Source organism: Hevea brasiliensis, unplaced genomic scaffold (assembly GCF_030052815.1).
Source record: "Hevea brasiliensis isolate MT/VB/25A 57/8 unplaced genomic scaffold, ASM3005281v1 Scaf13, whole genome shotgun sequence".
Lineage (NCBI taxonomy): Eukaryota > Viridiplantae > Streptophyta > Magnoliopsida > Malpighiales > Euphorbiaceae > Hevea > Hevea brasiliensis.
The window spans coordinates 425,970-452,269 of record NW_026614619.1 but is presented as its reverse complement, the minus strand read 5'-3'; positions in this window follow the sequence as shown (position 1 = coordinate 452,269).

The window sequence follows — 26,300 nt, the reverse complement described above, 5'->3', positions numbered from 1 at the left end:
TAAGAAGTGCATTCTACTGTTCCGGTGACCAGTGTCTGTCTAGATAGTTAGGATGTTGGGAACTATACTTAAATATTAGTGAAGAGACATAAAATGATGAAATACATGATAAGAAAAAATAAGAAAAATAGAGGAAAAATAAGAGCAATGAAATGTAACTAGGTTAAACAAGCTGAAATCATAGCGATGGGTGACTGCATTGAGAAGTTACAGCAGAGACTGTTGACTACCCCTAGACAATGGGGTAATATTTTCAGGACCTAATTAAAGGTTTATAGAGGTGTAATTGACATTGGAAATGTCAAAGAAAAATTAGTAAGTCGGTATAAATGAAAATGAAAATTTAAGAAATCGACGGGACAAGGAATTAATTAGTAGCACCAAAAAATCGAAAATACAACCCGAAGAGGGGCATTTTGGTCATTTGATACCTAGAGTGAACTTTTGACCTAAATATCCATTAAAAATAAGTGATATTAAATTTTGAAAATGTCATGAAAATAAGAAATTGGGTATATAATATAAATAGTAAAAGATGAGGATATAATTACAATTAAAGGGACTTGGATTAATTTAATCCTTTAATTAAGATTAGTGCTCCACTAAGTGAGGTTAGTGAATATATAAATACAGCATTTTGGGACAGAAAATGTCATCATGCTCAACCTCTCAACATTCAGCAAAATTCATCCTCCATGGAAACCTCCATTGCCGTACCTCAACCAAGCTCTATGCACTCCACTTCAAGCCATTTTCCCCATAATTTCCTTCATTAAATTTAGTCTACGCAACTTGGGAAGTGTTATAGCAGCAAAAAGAAGCAAGATTGGTGAGGTTTTAACAAGCTCCAAATAGAGGTAAGTGTCCAAATTCCTTCATTTCTTAAGTAATGTTTGTATTAAGGTTATGGTGAGTTAGAATATGGAAGAATTCGAAGAATTTGATGAGTGTTGATAAGTCCTTAATTCGGCAGCCCTCATGTCCATGGGAGTATGAATTATTTCTTCATGTAAATGGTGATTTGAGGGGTTGATTAGAGTGCTCAAATGTATAAGAGTTAATTAGCATATGTATGTTTGAATTTGGTATGTGAAGTGAGGTTGTGAATTGAAAATGGGAAGCTTGAAGAATATGTGTAAATTTGGCAGCCTTGATGTGCTTAGGAAGGCCTTAATTTCATGTATATTTAATATTGATTTAAGAACAATGGGATGTATATTATTGATCTTGATTAGTTAGATTAGGTTTGGGCAATTGAATTTTTATTGGACATTTGATTAAATTGCATTGAGTTGATGGATAATTACTTGAGTTGAATTGTATTTGGACACTGATGGAATTGTTGGGTACTTGATCAAATATATTGTGGCTAGATATTGGTTATATTGAATTATTGTTGGACAATTGACCTAGATGCAATGTGTATGGTGTTCATTAGAAATGCAAAATTTTAATGCAAAGAGTGGTTAATTAGGGCAGTATGCATTTTAGGTTATAAATGGAGATGTGTGACCCCAATTGGTATGAGGCCAATTGGAGGTGAAATATGACTTATAGTAGATCAATTTTCATGTATAGGTCATGCCAAAATTCTGCCTATAAGTGACCTAAAAGAATGCATAAATTCGGATTAACATAACATGTAAACCCAGATTTTTGACAATATGAACAATAGCCAGTATTTTGGTCATAACTCACTCAAAACAGGTTCAAATGACTTGAAATTTACATCAATGGAAGCGTAGACATAGGGCTACAACTTTGGTTAAGACCACCAAGCTTAGAAATGCCATTAAGCAAGTCAAAATGATTGCCCAAGTTGGGTTACAAAAACTGGTCGAATTGACTTTGACCTAAAAATGACCTAATTGTGCAATATAAGTGCAACTTGACCAGCCATAGTAAAATGACCATAATTTGGTCCATAGAACTCCAAATGACATGAGATTAGTGGCAAAATTTCAATAAGACATAGAGTTACACTATTGGTAATTTGACTAAAACCCATAAATAAAGGGAAATAGGTCAATTAGTTAGGTCAAGGCAGCATAACAAATCTGAAAAATTGCAATAAAATGCAAAGTCTAGAAAATGTCATTTTAAACCTATGTAAGGATAGAATTAAATAAATATGCAATAAATTGTTGGAATTATTATGAGATGTGATACTAAAACACTGTAAATTGTGTGTTTCAGTTGAAAAGGACATTAAGAAGCATAAGGAACATTGAGTTAAGGCGTAGAGGTGACTCAAATCAAGTTCGTGCACAATAACTCTAAATTATTGTTTTCACCTTGAAAAACTGATTTATTCCGTATTGTAAATGTTTTGTGTTAATTATGAATTCCGAGAACTATTATGTTGCCACTTTGTGCCTATAAATTGGACTTTGGAAATTGATTGAATTTTTCATGTAATATTTGAATAAATTGTTTTAAATTGATTTCGAATTCACACTTAGCGTGACCGTACCACATTATTCCTCCTCCATGTATGGGGTGACATCGACTATTTTCCTCCTTCTCTGGATTACCAGTTGAGGTCAAGATCGAATGAGTACTCATTAGCTAGCTAGCCACCTCCCTCATTGATTTCGATTAGTAAGGTTATAGATCGCTTTGTCGTGGTGTACAATACGACATTGCTAAAAAATTTAGTGTCATGACCTAAGATGTGTATAGATTGGAGACACTGTGTTTATTACATTATTTGATAAAATTGTATTATAAATGTGATTTGAAAATTGTGAAATATGAGTGTGAAATTGTCACACCCTACCCTTCAGTAAGATGTAACATGATCCTATAGTACATCTAATAAATTACTGTACTTCGCCTACTGGTCATCCATTAAATATACTACAAGGGATTTTAAAACAATTTTCTTACTTTTTGAAGGTGGCGAACACTTTTGGTAAGAATTAAAAACTTTTACTTGAAGTTTAAAGACTAGTAATTTTAGAAAATTTTCTACGAAAATTTTAGAAAATTTTCAGCAGAGTGCAGTCTATATCTGGGAAAAACAGTTCTTCAAACACCTGTAAAAACACTTCCAATGTTTTCAAAACAACCACAACTCCAATACGCTCATTTTCATATCCTCATTCATCATAATCAATTCAAAATCATCATAAAAGAAACCGTCCATAATTTTCAATTTCCAAAAGAAAGTAAATAATACATTCATTAAGATACTAAAATTATTATTACAACTAAATTTGCATTTACATTACACCACCAAAATAACACTTTAAAAGTTTTATACATCTGCTCAAATAGTTTACATACATATATTTACATGCATATTCAAAATCTAACATACAAGGGTATAATTAAATACCAGTACAAAAGCTTCAATGTGGTCCCAACAATCAGCAGCTCACACTGCTGCCTTTTTCCTTATTTCTATCTGTGACAGCAAAAAAAGCTATCGCTGAGTATAAAAATACTCAGTGGTGCACAATAAAATATAAAATGCACAATATAAAACATTTGTTATTAATTCACATTTCAAATATTTCACAATCATTTTTCAAATCACATTTATCACAAATCACAATTTGAATATTTCATAATTTTCAAAGCCTAATTTAATACAATTTGATCAAATAATTTAATAAACACATTGTTGCCAATCACTAACATAACTTAGACCATAACACAAAATTTCTGAACATGCCGTGTGTACATCATGATAAGGCAAACTCACCCCACTAATAGAAATCAATGAGGGAGGTGGCTAGCTAGCTAATGAGTACTCATCCAAACTCACCCCTCAAACTGGGAAGCCAGAGAGGGAGGAATATAGTCAAACTCACCCCATAAATGGAGGAGGAACATAGTGATATTGCCATGCCAAGTGTGAATAAAAAACAATTTAAATCAAGTTATTTAAATATTTCATGCAAAACATAATCAATTTCCAAAGTCAATTTTCCATTCACAAAGTGGCAACACAGTAGTTATCGAAACCCATAATTAACACAATGCATACAAATCAAGTTTTTAATGGGAAAATGATAATTTAAAGTTATTGTGCACAAACCTCTTTTGTCGATTTAACTTATTCAAACTTTAGTTTCTCCTTCGAAGATCCCTTTCCAACTGGAATACATAAATTTAAAGTGCTTCAGCAATCCATTCAATCCTTTTCTAATAACTAATTCCAATAATTTTACTTTTGCAGTCTTATCCTTACCCAATACGGTTCTTAAATTCGATCCTTTACATTTTTGTGTGTAGTGGCACTATTTAAGTCAAAATATTGACTTTTCTATATTTAATAGGTTTATTAGTTCTAATTGTACTCATATACCACATTTTAGGTGTCAATTTTGTTGGCATTGATTGTCAATTCAATTTCTAAGTCTCCTAAGAGAAATTATAATTTTTCAGGTTTGGTCCCCTGTTTTCGACTATTCCATTGGTCTGGTTACTGTGAAAATTTGGCTAAGTGTCCTTCATCAAAGTTGTTCCTTATTGTCTTAACTTTATTTTATTTTTTGAAGCACTCCATTTGGAGTTTTTTAGCCCTAGTTATGGCCATTTGAACATGGCTGGCCGGATTTTGGTGTTACCCAGAATTCTGGGCAATTTCCTGGATAATGGCAATTTTTGTACATTGACTGCAGGTGAGTTTTTTGATAGGTTATGGTCAAATTTTAGGTTTGTTTTCTTCATGAAAGTTGTAGATCTATGTCTCATCTTTCTATCGGTATAAAATTCAGGTCATTTGGACCTTTCTAGACTAAGTTATGGTCATTTACGTAACTACTGTTCATTTGGTCATTTTTGTACAGGTCAGTTTGCCCAATTCCAGATTTGGCCTAATTGTTCACTAAGTTATGGTCATTTTCTGAGCATGATTCCTGAATGAAAAAAGTGCCATTTTGTGTCTAGTTTCATTCCCAATTGGCCACACACTAATTAGATTAGTAAATTTTTAGTTTTGGTCTCTGAAAGGGACCTAGGTCAAGCTGCCTGCAGATTGACCCTCACCAATCCAAATTTAAACTTGTTTCCAACAATTCATGCACACCACAAATGGTTACAATTGACCATTTCTCAACTCAAATAAGGTCAGCTACATCAATTTACCAATTCTCAAATTTATTTCCAATTTTTCATATGATCAAAACCCTAAATTACATAAAGTTCAATCTAATGTATTTCAAAGTGTACATGCATGATCTACACACCTAATTCACTTCAAAAAACCATTCAAAACCATTAAACTCATTCCTATCAAACCCTAACCCTAGCTAGATGAATTTCATGTTTGGTCACTCAACAATTGTTTTCTATTTGATTTTACATAATTTCTAAGTTATTTTCACTTGTTCAATGTTAATTCTATAAGCATAAATCAATTTAAGTTAGGAGAGAGATTTATCTAATATGGAGCTTTTCAATTCTCTAATTTTTCTCTTCCTTCTTGCTCCCAAAATGTTTATCTAGGTCTAAGGGTGAAATTTAGTGTTGGGATTTGGGGGATTTATGGAAGGGAACCAAAGAAATTTAAGCTTTCTATTCTTTAATAATGGTGGAAGATGAAGGAAGAGAAAGACAAGAGAGAGGGAGTTATGGGAAACAATGAAGAAGAGAAGACCAATTTCATTTCTTTTAAATTTTTTTGATTCTTATCTCTTATTTGACATGGTCAAAATATAATTAATTGGAAATTATTTTTATGGTCATGCATGATGTCATCTTGGGTGATGTCATAATTCTATTTTCATTTTCTTTTCTTTTTCTTTTGTTTTCTTCACACTTCTTTAATTTAAATCTATATTTCAAATTTTTTTTTCTTAGATTTTATTGGACAGTTAGGTCAGGAGTCAGCTCTAGGGGTGAATTGACCAAATCGCCCCTCGCCAGTTCAATCTGGTTTGCAAGTTATTCAATATTTCTTTCGGATCCCTAACCTAATTATTTGACCTGCTTAACAACTCTTTTTCATGATTTTCTCCTTTCCACTATGTTCGCAATAGTCCTAAGGACCGCGGCGTCACATTTTCCGATTCAAAATTTGAGTTAAGACTGACCTCGCAGTCATTTCCCGATATGGTCACCCATCGCTGTGACTCCTGGCTCATTTAACTTTTTATGCTTTGTTTTTCTTCTTTATACTTAACTATTTGGTAATTACTAATTATTTGTATTCAGAGCTTATCTAGGTGTCTTAGATGTGGTTCTAATTCTCTTAATTATCCGAACAGACACCGGCCACCGAAACAGTAAAATTTACCAGGCTATGTTAATAGGGGTGTTACAGAAATATTTGAAATATGATTTATCAGTGAATATTTTATATTCAGCATTTTAAATTTTATTATGCACCACTGAGTAAAGTACACTCAGCGATAGCTTATTTTGCTATCGCAGATAAAGGAAAGGAGAAAGCAGTAGAGTGAGCTGCTATTGAGATAGAGGACTCCGCTAAATTTTGTATGGGTATTATTCTATACCCAATCTATTTATTTTGATGTAAATATTATAGTGTCATATATATTAATGTAAAATTGAGCAGTTGTACAGTAAATTTGTAATAGTATTATTTTTGGATTTTATGTTTGTAAATTTAACTTGTGTATGTAATTTAAGTATTTTAATGCAACAAGTATAAGTTTTACTTAATTGTCTTGCAAAAATGTTATGATGAAAATTTTGAATTGAAATTGCGATTGATTGTGTTGATTTGAATTGTATTGGAGGTTGGGAGTTGTGAAAATCATTTGAAAGATTTTTTTTTTACAGGGTTTTAAAGAACTGTTTTCTCAAAATACAAACGGCACTCTGTCAAAATTTTTACAAAATTTACGAAAAAATAAAAGTTGTCAAAAATTCTATCTAATATTTAAACTTCAAATAAAAGTTTTTGATTTCTACTAAAAATGCTTACCACCTTCAAAAAGAAATAAAATTGTTTTAAAATCTCTTGTAGTGTATTTAATAGATTATCGGTAGGTGAAGTTCAGTAATTCATTAGGTATACTACGGGATCATATTATGCCTTACAGAGGGGTAAGGTGTTACAAGGTTATTCTCTTTGAATTGATAAGAAAAAAAATAAGAGGAGAGGGAGAGAAAAGTGTGCCGCCACGTTGAGGAAGAGAGAATGTTATGTTTTATTCTTGTTTCTTTTCGCTTTTACAATTAGGTCATTAAGTTACTTAAACCCTATGCCACATGTCACTATCACATTGCATCTTATTTTTTTTAATTGACTTAATCTCATTAAGCAAAGTCTCAAAGCTAGACTTAATCTTGATTTTGATCATCTTACATGATAGGAAGACAAATGGCAAGCTTATATGGTGCCATGTGTCACCATCTCATGGTGCCACATGTCACCATGTGAAATGACCAAATTCCCTTATGTTGTAATTTTGAGTTCTCAATCCAAAATCATTATTTCTCCTCTTCTAATCAATTTATATCAAATATAAATTAATTAATCTCTATTAATTAATTTCTCATAATTAAATTCATATTTAAAAACTTTAACTATAAATTTAACTTATACTATACATCCAATAACCTAGATTTGGTTTCAAGCCATGCTAGGAACTTTGCAATCTCATTGCAAACCAAAACTATTTAATTAATTAATTAAACTCTTTAATTAATCAATTAAATCACATTTTACTTGGTGATTATCTTGTGTATGTGTGTGTGACTCACTAAGCTCATCACTAATTGGCAATGAGATATGATATTAGCTCTTAATATCCTCAGAACTCTTTCTTACCATAAATGATTTCTCTAAATAATCTTAGGCATCTCATAGACCATGGTTGACACCTAGCATAGCGTGCCATAGCCACCCAATCAGTAACAAGGAATACCTTAAATGAATCTATAATCATATATTACCATGAACTAGAATCTCTCTGTTACAAAATCCCAATTCGAGCTGGAGTCATGGTTTATGTCAAACCCCATTTTCTATGAATATTATGTTCTCTTTTAATTCCAGTTCTTGATTAATTAGATTTTCTTATCAGAAACTCTTTTCTGACTAAATTTGTCTGTCCTGGCCAGGAACTTGAAACATCAAGAACAATTAAATAAACATTGGATTTTATCCCTATTTACTTAGGGTAACATATTCCATCTTGATCAAAACCTACCTCAATATATAACTAGTAGGAGCCAACACATGCCCATATACTCATACACAGTACAAGTATGAAAATAGAATCAAACTCAAACCACCTATATAGAAGATAACTATGTTATCTCAGGTCTAAATATTATATGCACTAATATGATATATAACAATGCATTGACAAGAGTAAACTCCATGTGCTTGTCATATGCGTCACTGGTTCGGCCTACTTATCATGTATTAGTGCCTATCATGTTTGTTATATGGCATGAGACTCACCATTCCATCTTTTTTATATCTCATATAAATACCTTGGGAGCAAACATGAATATAATCTTTCTGGATAAGTCATGTTTTATGTGAAGTATCCTCTATTGTGAACCAATTTATCATACTTTGTGTTAAAAATACTATCACTCATATTCTTAATATCTTAAGAATAGAATTTCTAATAAAATATCAATGGACCTTTTCTATTACACATAAATATATTATATAAATGAAAAAGTGAAATTGCCTTTTATTAATAAAATATATATAATATACATACTAAATGATATGCTTTAGGGCATACTACTAACAGAGTGTATGTCTATAATTTTAATACTGTGTGGATGATAGTTCAGACATTCCTAGTGTCTAATTTGGAGTTCACATATCTACTATATTTTATTATCATCATAACTCGCATTCCACGTCAAGATAGATACTTCTATTTAGTCATGTATGATTAAATTTCTTATAGTAAATGACACTAATATTATAAACTTTGAACTTTCTATATTATCACTCTAGATAATAATAAGTTTATAATTATTAACTGTGCCTTTCAGATACCTCAATATCCTCTTATTTGCTTTTCAATATTGATGTCTTAGGTCGGATTGATATCTACTAATGAGCCTAATAGCATAGTATATCAAGTCTAGCACACATCATAGTAGACATAAGACTGCTGATTGCATTAGCATAAGGAACTGTACTCATTTGTTCTTTTTCTTGTAGAATCTTAGGATGCATTATACGGCTTAAAGCCTCACCTTAGAAATAGGAGTCTTTATGGGTTTGCAATCTTGTTTATTAAATCATTCAAGAATTTTTTTAATATATAACTTTGGTATAAGAGATAATAGTTTCTTAGAATGTTCTCTTGAAATCCTAACTCTAAAAATATATACTGCTTCACCCATGTCTTTCATCTTAAATAAATTTAGATAATAACCGCTCTTTCATTTCCTTACCATACTCAATGCCATTGCTAGCTATGAGTATGTCGTCTACATATAATCATAACATCCATCACTTTCCAATGTCCAAATTTTTGTCATTGATGAGAATTTTTAGTGAAACTTAGGGTTTCACAGATGGTGGACAAAGTCTGAAGAGTCCAAGTGTGTTATGAGTGTTTGTTAGTTGTTTGGTAGGCTGAGAATTGAGGCTTTGGAATTAAAAATGAAAATGAAAAAAAAAAGAACTTTCGACTATCGAAAGCCCCTCTTTGGGCTATTAAAAGTGCCTCAGGTGTTAGGGGTATATAAAGACCTAAATACATGAAAATTTGGTGAAGTTCTCCATTTTTCTCTATCTAGGTACAGTGGCACTCCAAGCTTCCATTCTCTTATGTGATTTCTCTTTTTGATAAGATTTTAACAAGTTTAAATGATTTCAGCTATGTTAGAGTTTGTAAGACTTAATTGTTCTCTAAGGGGAAGTTCTTGTTTGAAATTAGGGTATAGAGTTTAATCACCAAAGAGGTGAGTTTTCTTTTTTGCACGTGAAGTTCACCAATAGTTTTCTCAAATCTTAGTCCCAAATGAGTTTTTTTAATAAATAAATGAAGGATTTCAAGTTAAGAGTGGGAGATGTTTCAAACCTTTATATGGCTTTTCTTAAGTGGGTTATGCATGTAATAATTTTAAGTTATTCTTAGTTGATGTATGCTTTGTTTTGGGTTTCTTAAACTTAGTTATAGTGTTAGAGTTAGAATATATGCTGAATAGAAGTTTTAAGCATTTGAAGTTTAAGTTTAATTGTTTGAATTTTTGATGATTGATTGAGAATTGTTATGGATCTTAAGGAATTAGGTGATGCATGTTGATTTGTTAATTTTAAAAGAGTTAGTTGATCAGTTTATGGTATGAATTGTATGTTTAAGTTGAGCTTTTAGAGTTTTAAATATGTGTTGAAATTGTTTTGAGAATAAAGGGTTATTGCAAAATCAAATTGGGAATTGTGGAAATTCCTTGGTTCGGCTGCTAAAAACCATTATTCTGGTAGCTGGAGCAGCTACTGCTTCTCAAAGAAATTTGAAGTTCAGGAACCAAAGTAGCTATTGCTTCTCGAGAGCACTTAGGTTCAAGACATCAGCAGCCGAGGTTCCCCACTTCGGCAGCTGATGTTACTTCTACCTACCCATTTTCCCTTTTCATTCCAAGGCTCCAAAACCAAATTCATGCATAGAAATGACCTAGAATTGATGTTATGATTTATTCATAAAGCATTAGAATTTCGAATAAGTCATTAAGGTCTGCCTTTTATTGGATTGAACGTGAGAAACTTGGAAAGCTACAATTAAGGAATACCTATCGTTCATGTTTTTAGTGTTGATAGGCTATAAGAGGTGAATAACACTAACCTTAATAAATGATATTTAATTTACCTAAATGAACTTAGACTCATGATCATCCATATGCATCATTTTATGAAATTATTAGGTTGTATGTATGTAGAACATGAATATGCTGAATTATTGCATAATTAATTTTTTATGCTCAATAGATTTTGGATGAACCATTGATTTCCCTTTGTTATGTATATGAATATGTTATGATCATTCATGATATAATGTAGTAAGACCAAGTGAGGCCTAACAAACCCCTGTCTCATTATTTATGATAGAGAAAGACCCGAGGAGATGCTTTATGAGTCGAGCATATTGGTTATATTTTATATTAAGAGAACGTCCTAAGGTGCATCTTTATAAGCTAGGCAAATTTGTTTTCAGGAAATCATTTGTGATAAGTCTATCTTATGTGAATTGATTATGTTGTGAAAAATCATGTGACTGATGCATTTCATATGTATGATTTGAATAAAATGAAGTATGGTATCTGTTATTTTCTCACTAAGCTTCCCAAAGCTTACCCCTTTTCCTTAACCCTAGGTGAAGTGTTGCATGATTATAGATATCTATAAGAAAGGATGACAAGAAGCTGAGGTCTAGCAAGCTTTATATGTATGATTTGATGTTTTATAGTGGACATGTAATTATAAACTTTTAGATACCATGTTTGGTTTTAGTGCATTGTCAGTATGTAATATGTAAGAACAAAAACAATCTATATAGGTGCCTTAAACCCTAAGCACCTTTTATGATTATGTATAAATGGATGGATTACACTTTGGCATTTTATGAATGATATGAGAAGGCTAAAAATTTTGAGCCATTTTAAAGGAACTATTTTATGCTATGGTGGAAATACTAAAGTATAGTTGCTTATGAAATGCTTGGGGTTTTGGTTCAAATGGATTAAAGAAATGTTTTATCAGGTTTTAGGCTTGCTACGGGTTTTTGTAGCCTTAAGCTAGCCCATTTCCTAACACCGGTAGTGATCCCCTAGTTGGGTAGTTATAATAATGATAAGATCACAAACTTATTTTTGGAGCCCTTTGTATAGACATAACAGTCTTCGTTAATCATAGTGAAAGTATATGACATAACTGCATTATGAAGTTGAATGTACCATTGTCTAAAAGACTACTTTAGGCTATACGTACTTTATGTTCATGACCTTTCTTAATGAAACCTATAGGTTGCTCCATATATATTTCTTTCTCAAGTTCCCCATTAAGAATTTCAGTTTTAACATCCATTTAATGCAATTCAAGATCTAAGCTAGCTTAATAGACAAGATTAGCCTTATAGAGGTAAATCTTACAATAGGTGAAAAAGTTTCCTTATAATCAATTCCTTCTTATTGTGTATACCCTTTGGCTACAAGGTAAGCTTTGTATTTTTCAATACTTCCATTAACTTTACTTTTGACTTCAAGAACCCATTTGTTCCTTATAGACTTTTGTCGCATTGGTAAATCAACCAACTCCCACACTTGGTTTGATTCCATGGACTCCATTTCTTCTTCCATTGTCTTAATCCATTTTTTCTTAGTAGGGCATATAAAAGCCTCATTTACATTTCTTGGCTCCTCTTTATCTTGTGTGGAGGCAAAATTAGAAAAATTCTTCAGGTGGCCCAAAGCAAATTATATATATATATATATATATATATAGACACACACACACACTCACACACATGTTGCACTCATTTCATATAGGCATTTTAAGGTAGTTTTACATCCATTTTGCTCATATATTTTAGTATATTTTATGTTTTTAGCTTTATTTAGCTTATTTGTTAACTTCAGATACCTTATATTTGATTTTTGTAATTTTGTTGTTTTTAATAGGTTTTTGTGGCAAATTAAGGATTAGTAAGTGCATTAGGAAGTGATTTGAAGAAATTTGGAGTTCTTTAAGCATGGAGGAAAGTTGAAGAAATCAAGCATTAAAAGAGCAAGCTAGTCGAAATTTGCTTGAGACTTTGCTTATGATGTTGCCTAGGGTATGTCATATAAGCTTCACCTTAAGCCTGTTCAAGCTGAAAGTCAAACACGGCTTAAATCCTACATATTCAAGCTTTCCTCCAAACCTGCCAAGAATTGCTTAAGATCCTGCTTAGGGTAAGCGGCAATGCTTAAGGTGCAGCACAAGTCAAGCTGAAAGTCAAGCATGAGCAGAAAAGTTCATTTTACTCCAAGTTTGCTAAAATTTGCTAAGGGTCTGCTTAACCCTAAGCAGACAGTGCAACCACAGGCCAAAATTTGCTAAAGAAGCTGCTTCGGGTAAGCAGTACCCTAAGCAGACTGCAAAAAATGTGAATGACTCTACTGACTTGGATATTTCTATACCTCATTTCCTATCCACTCCTTGGCTCTTATTCACTTTTAGGGAAACTTTTTAGGACCATATAAAATCATCATTTTCTAGTTTTTGCAAAAGGAGGAAATAATAAGAAATAAAAGGAAAGAGAAAAATTAAGAATATAGAGAGGAGGAGGACACCATAAATTCTGAGGAAGAGGAGCTACTGCAACTATCTCTGGAAGCTCCAGAAATCAGAGTTTTGGATTCTTCTATCTGGGTTTTTCTATTTTTAGTCCTCTTATCAATTTTTTCTTTACTTTTCCATTAATATCTCTTATAAATACCAATATAAGTGAGTAAACTCTCTGGATTTCAGAGTTGGGAAATATGTTTTAGATTAATTTGTGGATTTGGACTGGTTATTTTATTTTATATAAATATGAGTTTTGATTTCTTTCTTGTGTGCTTGATTTACTTGCTTAATGCTGGTACCCATTGGGTATTGTGTTAATATTTGATTAAAGGACCGAAAGGTGAAGGTCATTGATAGATAATCTAGGATTGGAACTTAAAATTACTTAGATTTAGAAATAAACTAGGGTTTTAAGAGGAATTAACGATTGATTACAAAACTTAATGGGTTTTAAATTAATCAAATATCGTACAAAAGTAGGTTTGATTATTTTAGAACTCACTTTGATTTGCTTGAAAAAGATATCAAAGGAATTTAGAATCAATCACCTTTAAACTCTATTTTCCCAAAAAATTTGAATACCCAAGACAAATCCCAATTAATTTATGCATAAACCCCCAACTCTGGAATCACTTTAAACATAATTATACTTTAATTTAAATTACCCATTATTAATTTAGTTCAATTGCATCAAGATTTAGAATTTATTGCTTTGCCCCTTACCCATTCCATTTAAATTAATCAATTTACTTTGCTCATTTACATTTACCAATTGTTCATCAATCATTAGCCCAAATAATCACTTCATTCATAGTTTGGTACTCAAACGACAAATCCTTATGGGAATGATACTTGATTCATCGCTCTATTACTTGAGACGACCCGTATACTTACGAATTTGCACATCAAGTTTTTAGCGCTGTTGCTGGGGATTTGATTTTTGTTTGATATTGAATGATTGTTTGTTTGGTTAATTTGCACATTTTATTTTATTTTCTTTTACCATTTTAAAGGAACGGAAGCGTGAAAAACACAAGTTTATACCATTGAATTCAAAAATTTTCACCTAGGGTCACATGCATCATGCAAGATTTATTTTTATCTATTTGATTTCAATGATAAACAACATATTAAAACTCTTTTAATATGTTTTTTGGATCTTTATTTGCCATTTAAGATTTTAAAATTAATCAGATTAATTTTAGAACCCTATATTAAATCAAGAACGATTACACTAACCTCTTGATGCACTACAGCGTGTCTGCACCTTTGAGATTTGTCTTCAGGACACCAAATGTTGTCACTCTAGCTTGTCCACACCAAGAACACCTATGGAAGCCCTTGAAAAGCTTCTAAAGCTTTTTCTATTAATTAGAAATTCAAGTTCTGCCTTTTAAGAGATTAGAGATGTAAACAGGACACTAGAAACAATTTCTAGTGTTCTTAATTCAAGAGATTGATGGCTAATCTCTTTGAATTGATGAGAGATGAAGAAGAATAGATGGAGAGCCTCAAAATGGCGTGACAAAGGAGAGGAGTGGCTGCTGGTTGTTTTTCTTTTTCATAACAACACTTATATAGCTAGGTTAACACATTAGACCCTTGCCACATGTCACCCTTTGATTAGCTCTAGGTTTAAGTGACCCAATCACATTGTGCCAAGTGTCAAACCTATATTTAATCTTGATTTTAATCATCTTACATGATTAAAAAACATTTGGCAAGCTTATGTGTAATCCCATGTATCACCATCTCATGGTGCCACGTGTCGCACTGTGAAATGACCAAAATGCCCCTGTGTCTTAATTTTGAGTTCTGAACCCAAAATAATTATTTTTCTTCTTCTAATTTATATTAAATATAAATTAATTAATTAATCTCTATAAATTAATTTCTCATTAATTAAATTCATATTTAAACACTTTAAATATAAATTTAACTTATACTATACATCCAATAATCTAGATTTGGTTTCAAGTCATGCTAGGGACTTTGCAATTTAATTGCAAATCAAATCTATTTAATTAATTAATTAAACTCTTTAATTAATTAATTAAATCATATTTAAATAGGTGATAACTTATGTATGTGTGTGACTTACTAGGCTCATCACTAATTGGGAATGAGACATGATAAAAACTCTTAATATCATTAGAACTCTTTCTTACCATAAATGATTTCTCGAAATCATTTTATGAACCTCATAGACCATGGTTAACACCTAGCATAGCATGCCATGGCCGCACAATTAGTAATAAGGTTTACCTTAAATGAACCTATAATCATATGTTACCATACACTAGAATCTTTCTGTTACAAAATCCCAACTTAAGCTGGAGTCATGGTTTATGTCAAACTCCATTTGCTATGAATATTATGTTTACTTTTAATTCCAGTTCTTGATTAAAAAGATTTTCTCATCAGAAACTCTTTTCTGAATAAATCTATCTGTCCTAGCTAGGAACTTGAAACATCAAGAACAATTAAATGAACATAGGATTTTATCTTTAATTATTTAGAGGAACAGATTCTATCTTGATCAACACCAACCTCCATATATAACTAGTAGGAGCCAACAGATGCCCATATACCCATACATAGTACAAGTATGAAAGCAGTATCAAACTCAAACTACCTATATACAAGATAATTGTGCTATCTCAGGTCTAAAGATTATATGCACTGATATGATTTATGACAAAACATTGACAAGAGTAAACTCCATGTGCTTGTCATAAGTGTCATTGGTTCGGCCTACTTATCATTTATAAGTACTTATCATGTTTGTTATATGGCATGAGACTCACCATTCCATCTTATTTATATCTCATATAAATAACTTGGGAACAAATATGAATACAATCTTTCTGGATAAGTCATGTCCTTATTATGAAGTATCCTCGATTGTGAACCTATTTATGATACTTTGTGCTAGAAATATTGTCACTCATATTCTTAACAACTTAAGAATAATATTTCTAGCAAAATATCAATGGACCTTTTCTATTACACATAAATATATTATGTAAACAGAAAAGTGGAAATGCCTTTTATTAATAAAAATATGTACAAGATACATACTAAATGATATGCTTTAGGGCATACTACTAACAATCTCCCACTAACACTAGAGCCATTCATTACAATATCTTAGACCTATCTTCTCAAGATGTCGGTCTAACTGAGTCTATGACATAGGCTTAGTGTATGGATCAGCTGGATTTTCAGCTGATGCTATTTTCTGTATGGCTACATCACCTCGCCCAACTATTTCTCTGATAATGTGGTAGTGCCTTTCTATGTGTTTGGATTTCTGGTGAGACCTTAGTTCCTTAGCCTATATGACTGCTCCATTGTTGTCACAGTGTAGTGGAACTACTGACTCAATGGAAGGAACTACTGTAAGTTCTGTCACGAACTTCTTTATCCAAATAGCTTCCTTTGCAGCATCTGATGCAGCAATATACTTAGCCTCTGTAGTGGAATCTGTAGTCGTGCTCTGTTTGGAACTCTTCCAACTGACTACACCTCCATTACAAATGAACACATATCCAGAGGCGGACTTTCTATCATCGATATCTGATTAGAAATCAAAATCAGTATAACCATCCAATTGTAAGTCTCCACCTCTATAAATCAAGAATAAATCCTTAGTTCTTCTCAAGAACTTAAGAATATTCTTAACAGCTATCCAGTGTTCCAAACCTGGATTGGATTAATACCTGCTAGTCAAACTAACAGCATATGCGATATCCGGCCTAGTACACAACATTGAATACATTAAACTTCCAATAGCCGAAGCATATGGAATCCTAGCCATTTTATCTCTTTCTTCAGGTGTCTTTGGAGACATCTCTTTAGAAATGTGGATACCATGTCCCACTGGTAACAATCGTCTCTTGGAATCAAGCATGTTAAACCTCTTTAACACCTTTTCCAAGTATAGACTTTGGGATAAACCAATTATTCTTTTCGCTCTATCTCTATATATGCGAATCCCAAGAATATAGGTTGCCTCCCTAAGTCTTTCATGGAGAATGTATTTGACAACCATACATTTATAGTTGTTAACATACCTGTGTCATTACCCATCAATAGTATGTCATCCACATATAAGACAAGGAAAGTGATAGCACTGTCACTAACCTTCTTATATACATATGGCTCATCCTCATTTTTTATAAAACCAAAGGATTTAATGGCTTCATCAAAATGGATGTTCTAACTCCTCGAAGCTTGTTTCAACCCATAAATGGATCGCTTTAGCTTGCATACCTTGGAACCATCTTAGGATTCAAAACCCCTAGGTTATTCCATGAAAATGTTTTCTTTAATATATCCATTGAGAAAAGCTGTTTTGACATCCATCTGCCAAATCTCATAATCATAGTATGCAGCTATTGCTAATAAAATCCTAATTGATTTAAGCATGGCAACAGGCGAGAAAGTCTCCTGGTAGTCGACTCCTTGCCTTTGGCGAAACCCTTTCGCTACTAGCCTTGCCTTATAGGTCCCTACCTTTCCATCAGAACCAATTTTCTTATTGAAAACCCATTTGTTCCCTATAGGTACAATACCTTCAGGTGGGTCAACAAGATCCCAAACTTGATTCTTATACATGGAATCAATCTCGGATTTCATAGCATCAATCCATTTTGAAGAGTCTATATCTGATATAGCTTCTTCATAGGTAAGTGGATCATCTCCATGATCTACTTCTTCATGAATAGACAACACTTTCTCTTCTTTATAAAGAAATCCATATCTCACTGGTGGGTGAGATACCCTGGTTGTTCTATGAGGAATTGCTGTAGAAGTTTCATCAATGGGTATAGGTTGACTAGATGGATCTATATCCATCTGATCTGTTGGTCGGTCAGAATTCTCCAATGCTAACTCTATTTGCCTTCCTTTGCCTCCTTCTTGAACAAACTGTTGTTCAAGAAATGTGGCATCTCTACTTATCACAACCTTTTGTGAAGTAGGCAAATAAAAATAATATCCAAAACTATCTTTTGGATATCCAACAAATCGACCTTTTTCTGATCTGGTCTCCAATTTATCAGTGTTCAGCTTTTTGATATAAACTGGACAACCCCAAATCTTAACATGCTTAAGACTTAGTTTTCTTCCATGCCATATCTCATAAGGTGTGGAAGAAACTGATTTTGATGGAATCCTATTCAGAATACACAAAGCTGATTCTAATGCAAATCCCTAAAAGAAGATTGGCATATCAGTATAGCTCATCATACTACGTACGATATCCAATAGGGTATGATTTCTCCTTTCAGATACACCATTCAACTATGGCGTTCCTGGAGGAGTCAGCTGAGAAACAATGCCATGCTCTCTCAAGTATTCATCAAATTCAGTACTCAAATATTCACCTCCACGATCTGATCGAAGAGCTTTAATGTAACACCCTCCCTATAACCACTCCGTACATCCTACTGTTCCGGTGACCAGTGTTGGTCCGGACAGCTAGAATGTCCGGAAAAATATTTAAACAAAAGTCAGGAACCATAATTAACTCAAATATTAATAAGAAAAATTTAGTAAAAATTTTAGGAATAAAATACAACCGAAAGTTAAGCAGCCTGGTGCCAAGCGATGGGTAACCGGAGGGAAGTTGCGGTTCTCGCAACGAGGAGCCCTAGACCCGGGGGAAAAATTATAAAATAATTTTTGGGACTCCAGAGAAGGGTTATTGAGGTTCCCATGGCATTAGAATGCCAAGAAAATACTTAGAAAAATTTTTCAATCGGTACAGACAATTTTGACCTGTTAAGCCAAACGGAGGGCATTTTGGTCATTTCGCCTTCAGAAGTGATTTTTGGCCGACTTGTCCAGTTGAGTAAATAATTAATATGACATAAAATATGAATAAACATTACTAGAAATTAAATTGAAATTGAGTAGTGGAGTAAAGAAAAGAAATTGAGGAAAAAGGGTTATTTATGACATCATGGTGATGTCATTTATAATTACCAACCAATCACAATTAAGCCCTTATTTGACTAACTAATAAAGAGACAAATTGAAGACTAAATTCATCAAAGATCCAGCAGCCATCTCCTTCCCCAAAACCAGCCAAAAACGTAGAGAGAGAAAAGAGAGGGTTTCCACCATAGTTCAAGCTTCCAAGCTTTGAAACCTTGCTTATCTTGCACCAAAAACCCTAGATCCCTTCAATAAAAATTGCCCCCACACCTTGTTGGAGTGTTTGGCAGCCAAGAAAAGCCAAGAAAGTGAAGGAATTGCTTGGGAAAAATCTGCCCTAATCAAGGTTAGTGCATTAGACACTTAAAACTTCTTATTTTCATGAATTGTAACTTGTATTGAGTGAGAATTGCAACTAAAATGAACAAGAATTATGTGTATATATACTATGAATTTTTGGAAGCCCTTGTGAAGGAATTATTTTGATTATTTTGATGGACTTAAGGTGGGCTATAGACCAAGTTTAAACCATGTGTGCATGTGATTGTTGAAGGAGCTAGTATTTAAGGTGTTGTGAAAACCTATAATAGAACTAGGGTTTTGAAGAGTGAAAAATTGACTTGGCTTAGGAAATTGTTAGAGCACATTTTAATGTTCAATTAGTGACCATTTTAGGTATGTTGACCATAAAATGGACTGAAAAATAGGATTGCAAAGAGAAGGAGTAAGCTGCCCTAGGACAGCAGCAGAGGGACTGAAAATTCAGTCAACTTACACAGCCATAACTTTGGCTGTGTTAGTCCAATTGGTGTTTGGCCAATTGGACATGAAACTAGGCTTATAATGGCACATTTTTGCTGAAGAAACCATGCCCAAAAGACCAAAGCAAGAGGACCAAAACTTGGCCCCAATCCGGACACTCTGCAACTGCTTCTGCAGAATTGACCAAATGAACAATAACTGTTCATTTGGCCATAACTCACTGTAGATATGGTCAATTGACCTGAAATTTTTACAGAAACAAGTTAAGACCTAGAAAAACAACTTTCATGAAGGAACCTACCCCAAATTATGGCCAGAACCTAACCCAAATGGCAGTGGAAGTCACTGTTCATGTTACTGTAGATATGGTAATTTCTGCAGAATGCAAATCCGGCCAGCTGTGGTTTTTGGACCATATCTGGAGCTACAAAACTCCAAATGGAGTGATTCAAAAAAATAAATTCAACTAGACAAAATAAGGAACAACTTTCATGTTTTACATTTCTTCAAATTCCCACAGTAACAGTGTCCAATGGAACAGTGAAGTTGACTCACCAAAACTGAAAATTCTGCTTGTGTTGGTTTAAACTTGAAATGGTATTAACACTTAATGCCAACAAGTTTTAAACACAAAATATGGTATGTTGGGAGTGCCAAAGTCAATGTATATATTTTCTATCCAAAAGTCAACATTTTTGTTCACCAATGAGGTGAATAGTAACACCAAAACATGAAATTCACAAATTGAAGAATTTAAAAGTTTCAAATGCCCTAGTATACCTAACAAGATTAGTTTGGATAGTTTGACATGCCAATAGGGTTCAGTTAGCAGTACTGCACATGGCAATATGCCATTCCGTGATTTCATGGCTTTTAGCCATTCTGACTTTGTATTGAGACTTGGCCTTGTGCCTGATATTATTCTGACTTGTTAGCTGCTTACACACCGGGAGATGCATATGTGACCGATGGTGTGACGGCCCGAGGTGCTAGGTACCCAGTGCCAGTTTACCCGTTATCCAGTCCAGTCGTCTAGTGTAGGTTACTTGGGGCAACCAAATGAATAAAAGTGGACAAAGTAAATGATATACAAATACCAAACAAATAAAACGTACACATTCACTACACATTTAATTTCTTACTATTTTCTTTTATTATATTATTGCACCACTAAGCATTATTGCTTAGCGCGTTGCTTTTGCCACGCGTAGGTACTGGAGATACAGATCGTGAGCCCAGTAGACCACAGATCGGGTGAGTCCATCCTGCACGCATGCTGTCTGTGTCACCTCAACTTCTGCAGTGCATTGGTAGGACATTAGGTGTCATTTTGACATTTTGTAACTTAACTTTGTTTTTCTCCTATGTAATTAAACTTGTGTAATGTATATTGATGTTTATGTAAATTATGAAAATTGTACTTGTGAATGGAAAAGTAAATGTTTACTTGTGATTTATATGTGATCATCACATGTGATGGATGATTGAGAACTGGAATTGAAATGTTGTTGAGATCTTAATATTGAGATTTTGATGATAAATTGAAGTTGGGATTATTTGGTAATTATTTGGAAGTGTTTTTAACAGGTTCCGAAGAACTGTTTTCTCCATTTTTAGCCGGTACTCCGCCGGATTTTTTTTTAAATTTTCGGAACCTCAAATAAATAATAATTTCGATAAATGGCTTAAATAAATCATATTTCATAAATTAGCTTCAAAAGCATGATACAAATTAAGTAAAGTATATTAGAGTGTGCCAGTACACCGTGTGGCATTACTTACTCGGGTATACTGTACACGGGTAAGGGGTGTCACATTTAATACTCTTTCCTGTTTGATTTTCTACTTCAGATTTAAATTCTTTAAACTTTTCAAAGGATTCATGTTTGTGTTTCATCAAATACAAATACCCAAATCTTGATTTATCATCAGTAAAGGTAATAAAATAATGAAAGCCCCCTCTAGCCATTTTTTTAAATGGACCACATACATCACTATGTATTAGTTCCAAAAAATTTTCAGCTCTTAGCCCTTGTCCAACAAAGGGTGATCTAGTCATTTTGCCCTGAAGGCAAGATTCACAAGTTGGAGTAGGCTCAGAGCCCAATGAGGATAGAATCCCTATTTTCTCCATTTTTGCAATCCTATCTTCTGCAACATGACATAACCTTAAGTGCCAAATATATTTTGAACTTGAGTTGGTTTTCGCCATGGCATTGCATTCTTTTAGATCACTTGCATTCAATTTGTGTTTGTCATTATTATCGAAATAATAAAGATCATCATTCATATAACCCGAACCAACATATTTATTTCCAAAATAAATATTGCAAACATCATCTGTGAACTGAAATTCATAGCTATTTCTAGTCAAACTAGATATAGAAATGATGTTCCTAAAAGCATCAGGTACATATAAAATATTATCCAAACACAAAACATGTCCAAACATGTAAAAAGATTTAGATCCTGTGGCTAAAGCTTCAACAGTTGAGCCATTGCCAATCCGGACTCTAATATCTTGAGAACGCAAGCTGCTACTATTTGCTAGTTCCTGCATATCATTAGAAATGTGAGAACTGGCACTAGTATCTAAAACCCAAGCTGTAGATGAACTATGAGTATCATCAGAATCTAAATAACAAGAAATGGACATACCTTCCGAAGGTGTATCCTTCTTGTCCTTCAGAGAAACAAGATACACTAGGCAGTTCCTTTTCCAGTGCCCATCCTTTTGGCAGTGGAAACACTTTCCTTTGCCTCCATCAGCTTTAATCTTCCTTTTCTGTTTAGCTATTCCTTGGAAGGACCAGAAATCTGAGGTTTCTTTTTCTTATTACCCTTTTTCTTGTTGGTCTTTCCAGCAGAAGAAGATGCAATCAAAGCTACCTCTTTTCCTTTATTGCCCGGCATATTCTTTTGGGCAATAACCAGCATGTTAAGTAAACTAGCTAAGGTGCATTCCTGTTTAGTCATATGGAAATTTGTCACAAAATTCCCAAAAACTCGTGGAAGGATCAAGGATCAAATCCGTCTGTAGTTGGAAATCCATGTTGAAGTTAAGATGTTCCAACTGCTCAATCAGCCGAATCATCTTGTGGACATGATCCCCAACATTCTGTCCCTCAGACATCCTCATACGGAATAGCTGTCTAGATATCTCATACCTAGTATTCCTACTGTGCTCACCATACAACTCTTGTAGGTGAAGGAGGATCTCACTCACACTCAACATGTTCTCATGCTGCTTTTGTAACTCATTACTCATGGAAGCAAGCATGTAACACTTAGCTCTCATATCATGCTCCTTCCACTTATCCAAAGTTTCATGTTCCTCTTGTGTGGCCTCTGGAGGTAAGGGACCAGGAACATTTGAATCTAAAACATATGCTATATGTTCAAGGTTCATGACAAGTTTCAAATTTCTTAGCCAATCAGACAGATTAGGTCCTGTCTACCTATTGCGATCAAGTATGCTTGCAAGGATATTGGATGGTGGTGGTTGTTCTGTGCTCATTTTTATCAGAAAATTAACTGCAGAAAATAACCAGATTAATTAGTAAATATATCATGTAATTAACCAAAATGATTATGGTCTTTTAATCAAATTGGTCCTCCCACTAACTTAGCGAATCCTACACTTCCAAAGTAGAAAACGGAAATCCTAGTTGGATGGATTTCTAGTGGGTGATTGAATTCTTATAATTTTATTGATCATCCTCAGGTACATCCATTATTGGAATTACAATAAACTATAAGTGAGCAACTCCTTGCCCATCACATCTCATGTGAGGTACAATCCTTTACCTAGCCCCTAATGCTCAAAATCTCAGGTACATCCATTATTGACTTATCTTGCATTAGTTAAGTTGATCCCATTGAGCCAGTAATTATGCAAATAATTTTAATGTCCTCAGGTACATCCAATATTGGCCACTAAACCATTTACATATTTACAACATCTCATGCTTAACAATTATTCTTAAGAAAATCTCTTAAATTAATTGCATCTTATACAACTATTTAAAATTTCTTAAAATAATTGCCCCAATGGAGGGCCTATGTTATAATTACTTTAATTATAGCATTTCCAACTTAATCATTTGTTTGGAAGATTTTATGGTCATTCTATTTACTATTAAGGTCTCACTTTGCACATTATCCATTTAGCATGCATATATCATATAATTGCATACATTCCCATACATCTCATGCATTCATGGATAAGCAGTAAATATGGTATGATCATGGACTTTCCAAGGGATTCAATTCTGAGCCACCAAGAATTGTATCAGGGCATTCCTAGGTGCATTTCATTCATTCATTTTACAAGAGTTGCTGAAGGAGTACATAATCAACACTTGATCTTGAATTCCTCCCATTGGTCTCACCAATGCTCTTGACCTCCTTGAACTTCTTGCAATCCAATATTACATAGTAATCCTTGGCATACCAAGGCGAATTTACAAGAACTTAAATAAATGAAATTACAACCCAAAAATTATTACAAACTTAATAATACATGCCCAAAATAAATTAAAATAAATTAATTAATTTACAATCCCAAAGAAATATAAAAGAAATAAATCCAATTACATTGGTGTTTTATAGTCCATGATCATCCATCATGCATATCACTATTTAACAATTAAATAAAACATACATACTTAAATTAAATTGAATATCTCATATTCAACTTAAAAATCTAAATTTGAATATGATTCAAATAAATTTAAAAATTCAGATTTGAATCTCATTCAAACAAATTTAAAAATTCAGATTTGAATCACATTCAAACAACTTCAAAAATTCAGATTTGAATCACATTCAAACATTTTTTAAAAAATCAGATTTGAATCACATTCAAACATTTTTTAAAAAATCAGATCTGAATTTTATTCAATCAATTTTAAAAAATCAGATTTAAATATGATTCAAACAACTTTAAAAATTCAGATTTGAATCACATTCAAACAACTTTTAAAATTCAGATTTGAATCACATTCAAAAAATTTTTAAAATTATGATTTGAATCATAATTTAATTGTGTGATAAAAACTACTAATTAAACACTTTAATTAGTCAAAGAATAGGCCTTAGATCATACAACAATTGCAGAATTAAAAGCCAAACCTTAAACCACCCATGGAAGCCAAACCATGCGCACCATTGATGGTGTTTTTTCAAGTATGCCGCCAACTTGCTTTGCAACCAGCAATGAACTTTTGATCTCATGATCAAACACACAATTAAATCATATAATCAACAATCTAAATGGCAAATATAGTGGCTCTGATACCAATTGAAGGAACGGAAGCGTGAAAAACACAAGTTTATACCATTGAATTCAAAAATTTTCACCTAGGGTCACATGCATCATGCAAGATTTATTTTTTATCTATTTGATTTCAATGATAAATAACATATTAAAACTCTTTTAATATGTTTTTGGATCTGTATTTGCCATTTATAATTTTAAAATTAATCAGATTAATTTTAGAACCCTAGATTAAATCAAGAACGATTACACTAACCTCTTGATGCATCGCAGTGTCTGCGCCTTTGAGATTCGTCTTGGGACACGGATGTTGTCCCTCTAGCTTGTCCACACCAAGAACACCTATGGCAGCCCTTGAAGAGCTTCTAAAGCTTTTTCTATTAATTAGAAAATCAAGTTCTGCCTTTTAAGAGATTAAAGATGTAAACAGGACACTAAAAACAATTCCTAGTGTTCTTAATTCAAGAGATTGATGGCTAATCTCTTTGAATTGATAAGAGATGAAGAAGAAGAGATGAAAACCCTCAAAGTGGCGTGACAAAGGAGTGTGGCTGCTGGTTATCTTTTATTTTCTCACAACAACACTTAAATAGCTAGGTTAACACATTAAACCCTTGCCACATGTCACCCTTTGATTAGCTCTAGGTTTAAGTGACCCAATCACATGGTGCCAAGTGTCAAACCTATATTTAATCTTGATTTTAATCATCTTACATGATTAAAAAAAAACATTTGGCAAGCTTATGTGTTATGCCATGTGTAACCATCTCATGGTGCCACGTGTCACACTGTAAAATGACCAAAATGCCCCTGTGTCTTAATTTTGAGTTCTTAACCCAAAATAATTATTTTCTTCTTCTAATTAATTTATATCAAATATAAATTAATTAATTAATCTCTATTAATTAATTTCTCATTAATTAAATTCATATTTAAACACTTTAAATATAAATTTAGCTTATATTATACATCCAATAATCTAGATTTGGTTTCAAGTCATGCTAGGGACTTTGCAATCTAATTGCAAATCAAACCTATTTAATTAATCAATTTAAACTCTTTAATTAATTAATTAAATCATATTTAATTAGG